Source organism: Metopolophium dirhodum, chromosome 6, assembly GCF_019925205.1.
Source record: "Metopolophium dirhodum isolate CAU chromosome 6, ASM1992520v1, whole genome shotgun sequence".
NCBI classification, from domain to species: domain Eukaryota; kingdom Metazoa; phylum Arthropoda; class Insecta; order Hemiptera; family Aphididae; genus Metopolophium; species Metopolophium dirhodum.
The window spans coordinates 35,369,551-35,386,365 of record NC_083565.1 but is presented as its reverse complement, the minus strand read 5'-3'; the positions used below and the strand labels follow the sequence as shown (position 1 = coordinate 35,386,365).

The 16,815-nt window shown below is 30.6% G+C and overlaps 1 long non-coding RNA gene across 1 annotated transcript; it reads left to right on the top strand.

Annotated features, from left to right (window-relative positions):
• Positions 1–281: 281 nt before the first annotated feature.
• On the top strand, positions 282–6,011 carry LOC132946325 (uncharacterized). The gene is made up of 4 exons (XR_009664697.1): positions 282–361; positions 2,427–2,510; positions 4,916–5,043; positions 5,886–6,011. It is a non-coding gene; the product is annotated as an uncharacterized LOC132946325 (long non-coding RNA).
• The last annotated feature ends 10,804 nt before the right edge of the window (positions 6,012–16,815 follow it).

Here is a 16,815-nt window from a genome sequence, read left to right as displayed (position 1 = left end):
ATAATATATTTTATAATATCTATGGCAGTCGTCAATTGTCGAAATTCGTCGGCGACGGTTAACAATTCTAATAGTTTCAGAAATACTATTGTATTATAAATATAATATATTGTATATTTTGATTTCAGTGAACAAAAAAATAATAGGCTACAAATATAAACGGACAGTTCGTTAAACCGGATAAGTTGTAACACAAACTCGCAAATTTCGTTTGATCAGGTTATTTTCATAAAATATTTCGATACTTTCAAGTTTTAGCTCATCGGAGTGAGATGATTAGATGAAGATGGATGAAGATAGCTGTTTCTTCGGCGATGGCGGCACTCTAGCTACGTTTCACCGGAAGAGTAGATGTTTACGAGTAAGTTTGTTTTCATATTATTACCTACTGTTTTACATTTACTTTTTAGACTTAAATTAAATATTCATTGCCACGGACAATCTGTTAACTAGGTGACGTAGAAGCATTTATAAGTTTAATCCCAATAGCGCAATGTATAAAATACGCGAGACCGTCTTCGTTTTTACCACGCCAAGTTTAACACGCACCTTTTTGCATGTTATACTATACACCGGGTATCACCTTAGGTTTGCGCGAAGTATTTAAAACAATATAATGTTATTAATCTTTATATCTTATATTTTTATATACATAAATACATTCTACCCCTCATATATTTTATTAGCATTCTCACACCTTTTTTAGTGTAGTTTATACCCTAGATGGCTATAGATATAGGTATTAAATGTCTTGCAATTATATATTTTACTATAATTATTAATTTCATTATAATATAATATAACAATACACTCTAAATTAAATTAGTTGTTATCAAGACAGACAGTCTTAAAACAAACTCTTTTCTGCACGTTTTCAAAACGTAATATGCTTAAAAAAAATTGCACAGTTGTCGTAGCAGTCAGTTGCTAGTTCAACCCGTGTGACATAAAATAGGAATTATTCTTGTTTTTTTAAATAGTTTTTCGAAAAATATATGTAAAATGTATAGCTCATACAATTATGAATTTATAGTTTATAGAAATGCGGATGTTTATACTTCATGGATATTTTTTTAGTTAATAATCGTGTAAATAATTTGATTAAACAATACGGTACTTACCTACTCATCACTAGTATCAATTTTATTATATTACGTGTAAAATCACCAACACAAGGTGCAGACTGCGTTGAAAAAATTAAAAACATAAAATAAAATATAAAATAATGTTGTAGTAGAAGCTGGAAACTGTAGTTTATTTTAATTTATAATCCAATTAATATAACCGAGAATGTAACTATTAAATTCATCATTGAATGATTATGCAGAGATCACTTTGGGATAAATGTAAATTAAATTAAAAATAATTAAAAAACATTTTGTGATAGGATCAAGATTACTGCTCATATTTAAGTCTTAATTATTAACAAATAAATACAAATAATATATTTTTTAATAGCTTTTTACTATTAACATTCAGTGTAAATATAGTTTCTGATCGACTTACCAATATGTAATAAACCTATATGTAATAAAATAATTATTCATATCAAATAATCCTAACAATTTAATGCAAGGATTCTCATAAATTGATCTTACAGCAGCCTTAAAACACCAAAAATACATTTGTACATCATTTACAAAATTTTAGTTCCCTATTATGGTGTAGGTATTAATACAAACAATAAATTGCTATTCGAAAACACAATTTCGTATACCTATTATTATTTACTAAATACCTACAATTAAATTAAACTAAAAATAAACATATGATTACATACTGAGTGCCTATAATATAATATTATATATGAAAATTGAATCTTTATTACGAATACTTATCGTTTACACAAACCACAAGAAAAAATAATTAAAAATATTAAAAAAAAAACACACACATCATTGTAAAAATATAGTTGGTATTATAGTATTTGATGAATTTACTGTATACGTTTATGTTAACTCTAAAATCCAGTAATCACATTTTTATTTAATAATTCATAAAATACAATATGCTCTTATAAAAATATTCTCGTGCTTCTGATATCTATTCACCACCTTAATCAATAATTAAATTGATAAACGAAAATAATAATTTAAATAATACCTATATCATATTATTATAATTCAAATTCAAAATTATAAACTATTTTGGTTTATGTCATATCAAATTTCAATGAACAAATTGTTCCTTAACACAGAACTCTTTGATATAAAAATTTGCATTATATTATATCCGTGGATTCGTCATATTGACGTACCTAGTATAATATCTATCATTTATTTATTTAATCTATGGCAAATCTCAAAGTCGTTGCAGAAGACACAGTCGATTAAAAATTCTAAAATTTCAATAAGCAAAGAAGATATGAGCAAAAAACTTACTGCGTTTCGTATAATTTTATTTTTCATAAATCACAATATTCGAAGTTCTGGCTGTATTCTGGAGCGTTTCCTCATGGGCGTCGCAGTTCACACACGTCACGGATTCCGCCGAAGGAGTCGATAATTAAAGTAAGTTTGTTCTTATATTCTTTTGGGGCTTAAATTTAATTTTAAGACTTAAAACAAATATTTAATGTCACGAAAAATGTGCTATCCAAGTGTTGTAGGCGCATATTTTAGTTCCGGACTAGAAATGTATAAAACACGCGAGATATAAACGCCGTCGTCGTTTTTCCAGTCCCTGTTTGTAGAATAATTATAATTAATAGGTGCATACCTATACAGGGTACTTAATTTAAATATATAAATATTTTGGTTTAATTTATAGAAATATATGTTATGACTTATAACTGATAATAGTCATAAGATACAATTTTAATTAATAACTGGTAATTTTTTTTCCAAATACAACGTTATAAGTTATAGGTAACTATTAATTTAGTGTCACATACTTAACTTCTAATGTTCACTTAATATCTATATTCTATATCATAGGGATTAGGGATGTATAACCATGTACACATAAAAGTATATTCACGGAATGGTCAACTGCCTATCCTGACGTGTGCGCACTTATGAATAATATACCTACTCATATACTCGTATAGGTCTATAAATATATACCTATATAAATAGTGTAATACTACATACACGAATGTGTTACCAATTATGTCCCTAAAAGTTCAACAGTTATTATTATATTTATTTATTTTTTAAATATAGGTAGGTACATTACAAGACTCTAATTAAAATCACATTTTTTTTTCATTTTTTTTGAACACAATGTTTTAAAAATTATTAATTAATATATAATTTATTGGTATAGTACTAAATAAATTAAGGAAATAAAACAAACACAACTACTATAATCATTAGTAATAATAATATATCCACGTATAAATTATTAAAATACAAAACGAACAAACGAAAAACGATTCTGAGCAAAGATATCGTTGACTAATAAATAATATTGAGATTAAAGTAATTTATTTTTTCGGCAGAAAATCGGTATAAATATTTTTTTATTTTCATACCATGACGCGTGTGTGAAAAATTGTTTATATTAAGTGTTTAAGATGTTAGATTTCGGTTCGGCTGATTGTCCACCCCCTCACTCTTCCGCATCAATGCATCAGAAATTATTATTTATAATATTTAAATATAAACTGCATTTTCTGAATTTTCTAAAACATTGCTTTCCAAGCAAAGAATTCGTTTCATATATTATCGACGAATTGAAAAATTAAATAAGAACATTTATATGGGATAAAGTCAATTTTATAAAAACTTATTAGAAAAAAATTAAATACAATTAAATAAAGGTAATTTTTTTTTTTATATTTCTATTTTTTTACGTACCCATTGTGTTCGATACTATAACTTCAGTCTTCAGTTACAGAAAACAACACTTGCCAATATGGAATTACTGTCGAATTTTTTTATTTTAAAATAATAAATAGCATCTGATCGACTGATGTGCTATAATGAAACTCAAAATATAACGAATACACTACCTATACACTTATATAAATTCTATTTTATATTCGTTTAAATTGGACTTTTAATTTTTCTGGCCATTTTATTAAGCTTTGTAATATAAGTGCATTAAATCGTGTTTTTAAGGCATTTTTCTTATTTTTAATGCATTTAAATCCACGTCCTATTTATAACTTAACGTTATTTTGTATATACCAATCGATTAGTGTACACAATAAAAAATATAATATTATTGATGGGTTAATAGGTTGATAACTATTATGTAGGTAGGTACAGTTTTGTACGTTCAATGTATCGTTCTTAATTCATAAAGAAGCTAAATGAGTCAAATGATTTTGTCAAGGGGAGGGGGGGGGGAGGTTATGGCTGATTTTTTAACATGCACTATTTCAAGGGCTCTTGACCTAAGGGGCGCACCACTCTAAGGAGGTGTGACAACATTTCGTAAGGGAGGGGGGACGTGAAAATGTTTAAAAAAAAACACGAATTTATTTAGTTATTTTGTTATTTAGGTAATACATATTACTTAATAGGTATTTCTTAAATTTTTTTTATTATTTTATTTGAAACATTATTTTTAAATATTGGGATCAATAAAACTATTTTTATATAATTACTATTTTATATCAATTAGAATTTGTTTATAAACCAAGTAATAAATAAATAGTTACCAAGTAAAAAAACCGTTATCTATATTATAAATTTGAATTCAATTTACTGCATTTGCGTCTAGTAGAAACAAATAAATGTTTTTTTGAAGATAATGTAAAAATATCCATCATCCATCGGTTAGGACCATATATATATTTTCTATGATTGGGACGGTTAGGTTATAATTATAAATAATCTATGGCAAATGACAATCGTTTGAGACGAACACCGATTCCAATACGTACTCACATATTTCGTTAGGTGCTATTAAGCATATTAAGCTAGGTGCCTATTTTAATAAATGTCATTAATCTCAATACTTCCAGACTGAACTTTTGGATCGGATATATGAAGACGCGCGCTGCATTTTCCTTGACGGAGACGCACAGCTCTGACACTAGACAATATTATACACTCAAAGGGACCGCGTTTCGCCGGAAGAATAAATAATTACGTAAGTTTTGTCCTACTACTCTGTTGACGCGGTAGACCTAATGTAAATATTTATTGTCAGACAAACGTATATACCCGCTAGACGTAGAGTAGTTTTTAAAATCCAGTTGTTATAGGTGTACAAAAATTAGGATATTATGAAAAATACCTTAAATTATAATACTTTGCCTACAACTGTTAATTTATTGTTATAGTAGAATAATTTTTAAAATTTTAAATCAATGATTAGGTAATGCTTTTATAAGTAGGAAGGTAGGTTTTTATACCTACCTAACAAAATAAGAAAATACATAATGATTAATGTTATTTAATATGATTTGTAAGTACATAGCAGATTATACCTATCACTTGGTGACGATTATTTTTGTTTTATACGTTCTTCGTAATTCAGTTCCGTCACGATAGTTTTAGTTTTCGTTAAATGTGAAACATACATTTTATATGCATACGGGATACGGGCATTAAATATTTGGGTTTTAAGAGAACACCTCAAACGAAAATCTGTTAACTAAGTAACGTAGAAGCATATACGTTTACTACTGCCTACCAAAGGCGCAATGTATAATAATAATAAATTATACGCCAGTCCGAACAATCCAAACGCTGTCTTACTCGTAGTCGAGTTCTAGTTGATAACTGACTTGTGAATAAATGTAATTTTTGTTAGGTATACAAATAAAACTAATAAATCCTTGAATACAACATTTAAAAATACAAACTCTGTGTAATAAAAATTAATATTAGGTATTTATTGGTAGGTTTATATAATATCTGTAGACTGTAACGCATAGGTCATTAGAATATTGTAGAACATTTTACTGCATAAGATGCGTGTTATTTCAGAAATGGTATTCGTCAGTGAACATTTTCAAACTGGGAATAATATATCATAAGCAGATTGAAATGTGTGAACGTTTCAGTGTTTCGAAGGCTAAGTTTCGTAGCAGATTTTGATTCCGTCACGGGGTATGTATTTTCTTATTTCTCAGTAGGTTTTTTTTTATTATAGTTAATTGATCAGGGGATGTATTGCCCGAAAATTTTCAATATTTGTATTGTAACTATACTGGTATAACACTATTCGGGCTATCAATAAAGTCGTGTTCAAAATCAGAAAATTGGTGAGGTATGATATATTTTTAAGCAATTCTTTCGAGTAGGGAATTCACTCAATGATATTTAAATATTTTCACCGATAATCAAGTACGATGACTTGTAGGTAACTAGAGACTGAGTGAATAGGAATTAGGAAGTGTGTGATATGGCGAAGATAAGGAAATGGGTCAACAGGATTTCAGAATGTTTGGTGTATGAAAGGGAAAGATGAAAAAGAAATGTAAGGTTAGGGTAGGTAAGTGGAGTGAGAGTAGCAGATATGAGAATAATAAGTAAGGTGTTAAGGTACAAAAGAGGATAGAATAAGAAATTAATTAATTAAGGGTAGTGTACATATTGTAGTGAAAACAAGAGAGAATAGGTTTAGGTGGTTCGGTCACTGTATGATAAGAGATAGTGAGAGTGGCTATAGAAGTTAATTTAGGGGAGAAATGATGGACGAGAAGACTGAAGAAGAGATGGATAGACAGAATACCGATCATATGGAGGTGTGGAATGAGAGTGGCTGAACCTGTATATAGCTGTGAGAGACGGCGGAAGAAAAAGTGTAAAGGTAGAATAGTTATGTTAACAATGCCGAATACGTAGGAAAAGATCTTGAATTGCAAAGGCCTTATTGACTCTTTGGCTTCGACTAACCATAAGTTTACCTAATTAACCTTCTTATGACTCATTAGGACACTTTGAATAATAAGATCCTGAGATGCAGGTTGCCAAACTTAAGTGTTTGATTATCAAGTTGATCCTTTGATTGTTGACACCTTAATCCATGCTATGGATGAAGCCCATAGATAATAAAGATATGGATAGTCCATGCCTATGTTAAATACATTTGAGGCCGCGTTCCCGGACGGGAAGGCAATTGAGGCTTCTTTATATTGATAGTCGATAGTCGATACTCGATATAAGTATACTTTATTTGGCCTCAATTTATTGTTCCCCTCGAAGACCGCTAATAAGACCATTATGTCCTATCCATATCTTTATTATCTATGATGGAGCCATACCCAGCTCACTCGTGTAAACTTGTTCCCGGTTGGGATGTCAGCGCACTATTTGTTTCCCATCTTTGACCCACGCGTAGCATACCAAATGTACGATTAAGAAAACACTAAAATGTTTGGGTCAGAGAGAGAAATAAATGGTGCGCTAAAAATCTGACATCCTCTTAGTGTTATCAAGTAGAAGAAGCAGTTGATTGTTGACAATTTGACATTTAACATTAACTGTGGTAGGTATTATGATTGGAAGTAAAAGTAATTAGCAGGGCTGTGAATTTAATGCAATGAAAAAGTGTTAAATATTTGCCTGCATGTATGCACTAAAAACAGACAAATATATGCACTGAAATATTCAAAAGTATGCACTTAAAATTCAAAAAAATACTGAATGAAAACGTTTTTATTAACATTTTTTTAAATTAATAAATTATAATTCAAATTGGTTTACAAAAAAAATTCTTTATTTACACACTTGGTAGGTAAAACGCATATTGGTAACGGTGTTGTAATAATAGGCCAAAAAAAATACGTACTAATAGTTCAAACAAATCATAAAGGCTAACTGTAATAAATATTGATTTATGAAAAAGTATATTAAAAAGAATTATTATTATAAATGAAACAAAACTATGAACTATGGACCGTGACATAATATAGGTATTTCTATATTTTTAGCTCCATAATTTCTGTTAAAATATTAGGAAAATGTATTAAGCACCGTAAAAATGCTAAATTTCAGCTATTACTTAAAATATTATATTCATAACAAATTATCATAGAAAGTTAGGTACTGTTCTTCCACATACTTATTATAGTTTAATTTAACTACAACATTCTAGTAGAGTCTGATAAAATTCTGATTAAAATACTAAACTATGGGTCTGAAATTTAGTTTATATACCTAGATCTAAATAATCCAAAACATATATTGCTTCAAAATATAAAAATAAAATGTCTTGTACTACTACAGTAGTAGGTAGGTAACTTTCAAAAAAAAAATTTAAAAAATCATACTTGAAATCTATGTATAATATACGTATATTGTAATAAATTATCAAATGTTTACTGTAGTGCATTATAAAAAATTAACTTAAGTTCAATATAACACATCATAACAGGTGTTCAAATAACCATTTCATACTAAAAATGTTGTTAATTCACACAGTCTCTCTTCAATTTTAAATTTTTTTTCAAATCATCTATAAAATATAAATGTTTAGTAAATTGGAAGACTTGATTAAGTATTTAACCATTTATCTAAAAGAGATGTGCCGGGTCGCCACATTACTATATCGAGGGGCCATGGTGCAAGTGTCGTCCATAAATATCATAAAATATATTATATTAGAAATACAAACTTAATATTTCACTAACAGTAAATATTATAAAAAAATATTACGAAATGTACTATACTCATATTATATTATTATGATTGTATTAGTTACAAACTCTCGAATTAAGAGTTATGTTTGAGGATTTAATTAATTTCCTAAAAGGAAATTCCTCAAGCATGCCTCAGTAAGTCGAGGGACCGTAGTTAAAGTGCCGTCCACCAATAAATGACCCTAAAAAAAAACGATTAATTCAAATATAGAAGGTACTTATATCATATACTTTTATCAAAGTAAGATTGTGTTAGCCACAGTCTTGTGTAAATTATATTATCTTATGTTTTCCCAATCTAATAATACAAAATACTGAAAATTAATGAAATCAAAAATATTAGTAGGTACAATAGAGAGACTGTGCATTGATTTACAATTTTGTCTTAAATGTATTTTTTGCATAGAGAATAATATGAAGGTGGGCTGGGCTTATCATTAATAGAGTCGCGTTGATCGCTTTTATGTGCTTCAAATCAGTGGCGTAGCCAGGATTTCTAAAGGGGGGGGGGGGCCAAAAAAAAATATTATAAAAATTAAATTTTTACTGTTTTCATTATAAAAAATAATTGAGATAATTCGTATACTTATTATGTGACCACATAAAACACTAAATACATCCGGCTGAAATTAACAAAATATTTAACAACTTTTTATTTATAATAATTTATTGCAAACAACTTAATAAATATAAGGTAAATATATTTAATACTATTATTATGTCCAATCTACAACTTTCATCCTCCTAGGAGATTTATTTATAAATGCAGTCATTATATCTTTTTCTACGTTTTCATATTCCAATTCATCTTTATTTATTGTAGCTAAGGCCAAACCACATAGCACTCACATATAACGACGCTTTGGTTGACGTTTCAGGATTTGTATCATATTTCTCAAGATGTTCTATAGTAGAAATTATATAAATGTACAGTTCTTTGAATGTTATAAGTGAATCATGTCGATCAACCCATCGTGTTTCACAAAGTTTTTTTAATTTTGTTTTTTTTTGTATTATGACCACTTTTATTAGAATTACTTGCATCAATGAAATGTTTTAATTTATCCATACGTTTCGCTGAATAAGAAAAAAATGTAGCAACTGTACCAATTATACCGTTCATATTTTTAATTGAAGATACCTCGCATGCCTTTGAGAGACAGAGGTTTAAAGAGTGACTAAAACAGTGGGTTACTGGGTAGCCGACGATATATAAAATTCACTGCTGATCGCCTAGACCAGTGGTGGCCAAACTTTTTTTACCTCGGGCCAGAAAAAAAAAAATTTTTTACCGCGGGCCATAAAAATTTTTTTTACTTTTAAGTAATCAGAATTTTAGGTATAGGTATATAATTTCATATTTAACGACGTTTTTATTGTACATAATAATTTTAATGTCTTTATTTAATACTTAACTTAATAATTACTACAAATGAAAAAAAATTAAATCAGCTTACATTTTCAAAAATTATTTTTTAATAAATTATTTTTTTTTTTTTTTTCTGTTTATTACCGACGGCACCGCGGGAACTGCTTTCGCATTACTGCCGCGGCGCCGCCATCGTTTATTATACATAAAGTTAATACAATTTATATAATGTTTTACACCTGTTTTTTTTTTTTTTTTTGGGTCCCCTCAGGGCGCACATTTAAATTAATTTTATTACATTTTATCGGGTGAGGAATAACATTTTGGCTGAAGGCTTGCTGATTTCATTTGTCTGTTCTCGACCCGGCTTCGCTGCCCGCCAGTCTTGACTTCTCGTTCGTCGCGTCTTCTCCTTGAGCTGTTGTGGAGTTCGCGTGTCGCCGTTGTTGATTTCCTAGTTTTCCTTCTGTTTCCTCCGTGTGTCTTGCTACTGCTGCTCGGTGCGTTGGGTCCCCGGTCGGCGGAGCCTTGAGGCGTTCGGCCCGAGCGCCTTTCCACATCAATCGCGATCACCCGGACGGTGACCAAGCCGTGCTGTGGGTGTCCTACTAATGCCCAAGGGCACAATTGCCGCTGTGGGCAGTTTCGGATGATGGTACTGTGGCGCTGGGCGATCTAACCGTTTGGTCCCCGCTTCCCGGTTGTCTTCGCATCGAGCCTTCGGTCTGTTGTCGGTGGTTGGAGGGCGATATTGGCCCTCTGGTCGCTGGTGTTGACCCGCCGGTGTTCGGTTTTATACAGTTTTCCTTCTGTTTCCTCCGTGTCTCTTGCTGCGTGCTGCTCGGTGCGTTGAGTCCCCGGTCGGCAGAGACTTGAGGCGTTCGACCCGAGCGCCCTTCCACATCAATCGCGATCACCCGGACGGTGACCAAGCCGTGTTGTGGGTGTCTTACTAATGCCCAAGGGCACAATTGCCGCTGTGGGCAGTTTCGGATGATGGTACTGAGGCGCTGGGCGATCTAACCGTTTGGTCCCCGCTTCCCGGTTGTCTTCGCGTCGAGCCTTCGGTCGGTTGTCGGTGGTTGGAGGGCGATGTTGGCCCTCTGGTCGCTGGTGTTGACCCGCCGGTGTTCGGTTTTATACAGTTTGCCTTCTGTGCCTCCCCCGTTGGCCGGAACCGGAATTCCGTTTCCAGTCGGCACCGCGTGGAGGTGGGGGTAGGACTCTGCCGACCTAAATAAATTATTAACTACACATATAAAAATAAATATAAAATAGGTATACAAAATATCGTTTTACACTTACAAAACATATTTTAAAATGTATTAATTTGACTGATCACGACTGATCACGATGGCTGTAGAAACTACAATGTATATAAATTTGGTCGCGCAACGAGCACATTAATATTACTCGTTGTAGGTACCTACATTGATGTTTCTACGAAAATAAGATAATATAAGATAATGCTATTTATAATATGTTTATAGAATATATACTGTATTTTTAATTTATCAATTTATTTCGTAAATGTAAGATATTATGGTTCTTTCGCGGGCCAGATATTAAATGATGGCGGACCGGAGTTGGCCCGCGGGCCGTAGTTTGGCCACTACTGGCCTAGACAAAACGATTGGTAACATTAGACGTGTTAGTAAGTGGTGATACCACGACGTATCACCACACTCACGTTTGTAACCGAATAGGTACAACTACAGTGGCACAGATATATATAATAAACACGATTTAAGAAGACCATCATAAATCGTGATAATGAATAACATTTCTACTTTTTTAATACTATGGACGTACCAATATAAAAACAAAAATAATAAAAACCACGGTCGATGGGGGGGGGGGGGCATGGCTCCTCTGCCCTCCCCCTTGGCTACGCCACTGCTTCAAATTGTTTACACGAGTGAGCTGGGTATGGCTCCATCATAGATAATAAAGATAACATAATGGTCTTATCAGCGGTCTTCGAGGGGAACAATTGAGGCCAAATAAAGTACACCTATCTCGAGTATCGACTTTCAATATAAATGTGCCTCAATTGCCTTCCGCGGGAACGCGGCCTAAAATGTATTTAACATAGGCGTGGACTATCCATATCTTTATTATCTATGGGATTCATCCATAGCATGGATTAAGGTGTCAACAATCTAAGGATCAACTTGATAATCAATCACTTAAGTTCAGCAACCTGCAAATCAGGATCTTTTTATTCAATGTGTCCTAATAAGTCATAAGAAGGTTAGTTAGGTAAACCTACGGTTAGTTAGAGCTATGGTAATGATAGACGACTACCATCACCGGTCGTGAGCTTTGCGATGATCTTTTCCTACTAACTATCAAGGTAGTCGATATTGTAAACATAACAATGAAAGGAAATATTTAAATATTATTAATTTAGTTAGGTTAAGATAGGGCAGGAGATTAGATGTTAACTAATTATCATAGTTTTTAACACGGTCTTAAAGACTGTCACCAAGAGTTGTACCAGTATAGTTATTAAAAACTTAAATACAGCCAACATCAAATAATGATTTTTTTACCACATCAAATTATAAAATGTTGTTTAAAATATAACAAAATATTATTTTATCAGGGTTCACAGGGTTTACAGGTGTTCAATACTTATGAGTTTTTGTAAATAGAAAATGTATAAAATCAATAGTTTTAATTTAATATATGGTTTTGTGTTTTAATATCCCATTGTCAAAGAATTCTCAGGGTTTCCTTTCCACATTTTTTTATATTGCACTAAATCCAATTTTTTCCGCACATATTTACAAAGACTAAAACAGATATCTGACTATGTTTTTATTTGCATTTAGACTTTATAGTTTGTAATTTAATATTGACTGTAGACCCACCAAACACAATATTATTTTAAATTAAACATTTTATGTCCTTCATAAATTACGATCACATAGTAGAGTCCGTGCAGCACCTTTTCTCATTTAATTTCTTTGCATCATTTATAATTTACATTCATTTTTATACATTTTCTAATACATATATTACCGTGATACACCTCTGATCATAATAACTGTTCGCATTATTATAATGTAAAGAACAGCTAGTTTTTGGATTGTAGTTAATGTGTATTGCAGTATTTAGCTTCCAGCGTATTCTTTTATTTAGTGTTATTTCACCCAGATTTCTCAAACAATTTTTTTTTCACTTCATTGAACTCTAATAGATTTTTTTGTATAAATATTTTTCAAGATTAACCGGCTATACTTGGGAGTACGCCGAGTACCTGTGTACATAATATATAATTTGAAAAGAGACTGGCTAGGTTCTCTCACGTTCCCCATTCAATTTATTTTTTTTTATATTTAACTTTTTTTGATTCTTTTATATATATCTTTTTTTAAAACACTAACAACCTGGTGCAATATGATTTTTTTTAAATTTTTTATCTGCTTCTTAAAATGCGTTTGCCTGCGGTAGCCCACGTTCCCCTTTCAATTTTTTTTCATAAAATTAAAATTTTTTCTGTTATTTAATTCCTATCTAGATCTTTCTATATACATTTTTTAAACACTGACAAGCCGGCGCCAACACCCTCCTTCAATTTTTTTTTATGATTTAACCTCTAGCCAAATTTTTTAAACATTGACAATCTGGTGCCATTTGATTAATCCTTGTTTAAAGAAATAAATATTTTAAATAGTTATTTCTGTTTAATATTCTGGGCATTTTAGTTTGTACTTTGTAATGTGTATTCCTAGAATTAAATTTTTTCAAAATTTTTTTTTGGTTTCCTAAAATGCATTTGCCTGCGGGTGCTAATACCCTCCTTCAATTTTTTTTTTAGTAATGCAAATCTTGTTGAATATTTTGTATTGACTTGAGAATTGAGAACTAGGTGCCCTGTGAATGATCATTCTTGAATGAACTAAATATTTTAAATAGTTTTTTTTGTTTAAGAAGCTGGGCATTTGAGTTTGTACTTTGTAATGTGTGATCATACAGTTAAATTTATTTAACATTTTTTTTTTGGTTTCCTAAAATGCATTTGCCTGCAGGCGCCAACACCCTCCTTCAATTTTTTTTTATGATTTAACCTCTAGCCAAATTTTTTTAACATTGACAATCTGGTACCTTTAAATAATCCTTATCATTCATGAACTAAATATTTTGAATAGTTTTTTCTGTTTGAGAAAATGGGCATTTTAGTTTGTACTTTGTAATTTGTGATCATACAGTTAAATTTATTCAACATTTTTTTTTTGGTTTCCTAAAATGCATTTGCCTGCGGGCGCCAACACCATCCTTCATTTTTTCTTTTTGTAATGCAACTCTTGTTGAATATTTTGTATTGACTTGAAAAGTGAGAACTAGGTGCCCTGTGCATGATCATTCTTGAATAAACTAAATATTTTAAATAGTTTTTTTTGTTTAAGAAGCTGGGCATTTTAATATGTACTTTGTAATGTGTAATCATAAAGTTTATATTATTCAACATTTTTTTTTGGTTTCCTAAAATGCATTTGCCTGCGGGCGCCAACACCCTCCTTCAATTTTTTTTTTATGATTAAACATCTAGCCAAATGTTTTAAACATTGACAATCCGGTACCATTTGATTAATCCTTGTGTAATGAAATAAATATTTGAAATAGTTTCTTCTGTTTAATATTCTGGGCATTTGAATTTGTACTTCCTAATGTGTAATCATAAAGTTAAATTTATTCAAAATTTATTTTCGGTTTCCTAAAATGCATTTGCCTGCGGGCGCTAACACCCTCCTTCAATTTTTTTTTTTGTGGAATGCAACTCTAGTTGAATATTTTGTATTGACTTGAAAATTGAGAACTAGGTGCCCTATGAATGATCATTCTTGAATGAACTAAATATTTTAAATAGTTTATTTTGTTTAAGAAGCTGGCCATTTGAATTTGTACTTCCTAATGTGTAATCATAAAGTTAAATTTATTCAACATTTTTTTTTCGGTTTCCTAAAATGCATTTGCCTGTGGGCGCTAACACCCTCCTTCAATTTTTTTTTTTGGAATGCAACTCTTGTTGAATATTTTGTATTGACTTGAAAATTGAGAACTTGGTGCCCTGTGAATAATCATTCTTGAATTAACTAAATATTTGGAATATTTTTTTCTGTTAACGATTCTGGGCATTTTAGTTTGAAGTTTGTAATGTGTATTCCCACAATATAATTTATTTAATTTTTTTTTTCTATTTTAAAAAGCATTTGGTTGTAGGCGCCAACAGTCTCCTTCAATTTCTTTTTTTTGATATAACCTCAAACCAAATTTTTTAAACATTGACAATCTGGTACCCTTTGCATAATCCTTGTTTAAAGAATTAAATATTTGAAATAGATTTTTCTGTTAATATTCTGGGCATTTTAGTTTGTACTTTGTAATGTGTATTCCTAGAGTTAAATTTTTTCAAAATTTTTTTTTTTGGTTTCCTAAAATGCATTTGCCTGCGGGCGCTAACACCCTCCTTCAAATTTTTTTTTTTGGAATGCAACTCTAGTTGAATATTTTGTATTGACTTGAAAATTGAGAACTTAGTGCCCTGTAAATAATCATTCTTGAATGAACTTAATATTTTAAATAGTTTATTTTGTTTAAGAAGCTGGGCATTTGAATTTGTACTTCCTAATGTGTAATCATAAAGTTAAATTTATTCAACATTTTTTTTTCGGTTTCCTAAAATGCATTTGCCTGCGGGCGCTAACACCCTCCTTCAATTTTTTTTTTTTGGAATGCAACTCTTGTTGAATATTTTGTATTGACTTGAAAATTGAGAACTAGGTGCCCTGTGAATAATCATTCTTGAATTAACTAAATATTTGGAATATTTTTTTCTGTTAACGATTCTGGGCATTTTAGTTTGAAGTTTGTAATGTGTATTCCCATAATATAATTTATTTAATTTTTTTTTTCTATTTTAAAAAGCATTTGGTTGTAGGCGCCAACAGTCTCCTTCAATTTCTTTTTTTTGATATAACCTCAAACCATATTTTTTAAACATTGACAATCTGGTACCCTTTGAATAATCCTTGTTTAATGAATTAAATATTTGAAATAGTTTTTTCTGTTAATATTCTGGGCATTTTAGTTTGTACTTTGTAATGTGTATTCCTAGAATTAAATTTATTCAAAATTTTTTTTTGGTTTCCTAAAATGCATTTGCCTGCGGGCGCTAACACCCTCCTTCAATTTTTTTTTTTTGGAATGCAACTCTAGTTGAATATTTTGTATTGACTTGAAAATTGAGAACTAGGTGCCCTATGAATGATCATTCTTGAATGAACTAAATATTTTAAATAGTTTATTTTGCCTAAGAAGCTGGGCATTTGAATTTGTACTTCCTAATGTGTAATCATAAAGTTAAATTTATTCAAAATTTTTTTTTGGTTTCCTAAAATGCATTTGCCTGCGGGCTCTAACACCCTCCTTCAATTTTTTTTTTTAGTAATGCAACTCTAGTTGAATATTTTGTATTGACTTGAAAATTGAGAACTAGGTGCCCTATGAATGATCATTCTTGAATGAACTAAATATTTGAAATAGTTTATTTTGTTTAAGAAGCTGGGCATTAGAAATTGTACTTCCTAATGTGTAATCATAAAGTTAAATTTATTCAACATTTTTTTTTCGGTTTCCTAAAATGCATTTGCCTGCGGGCGCTAACACCCTCCTTCAATTTTTTTTTTTTGGAATGCAACTCTAGTTGAATATTTTGTATTGACTTGAAAATTGAGAACTAGGTGCCCTATGAATGATCATTCTTGAATGAACTAAATATTTTAAATAGTTTATTTTGTTTAAGAAGCTGGGCATTTGAATTTGTACTTCCTAATGTGTAATCATAAAGTTAAATTTATTCAAAATTTTTTTTTGAATTTCTAAAATGCATTTGCCT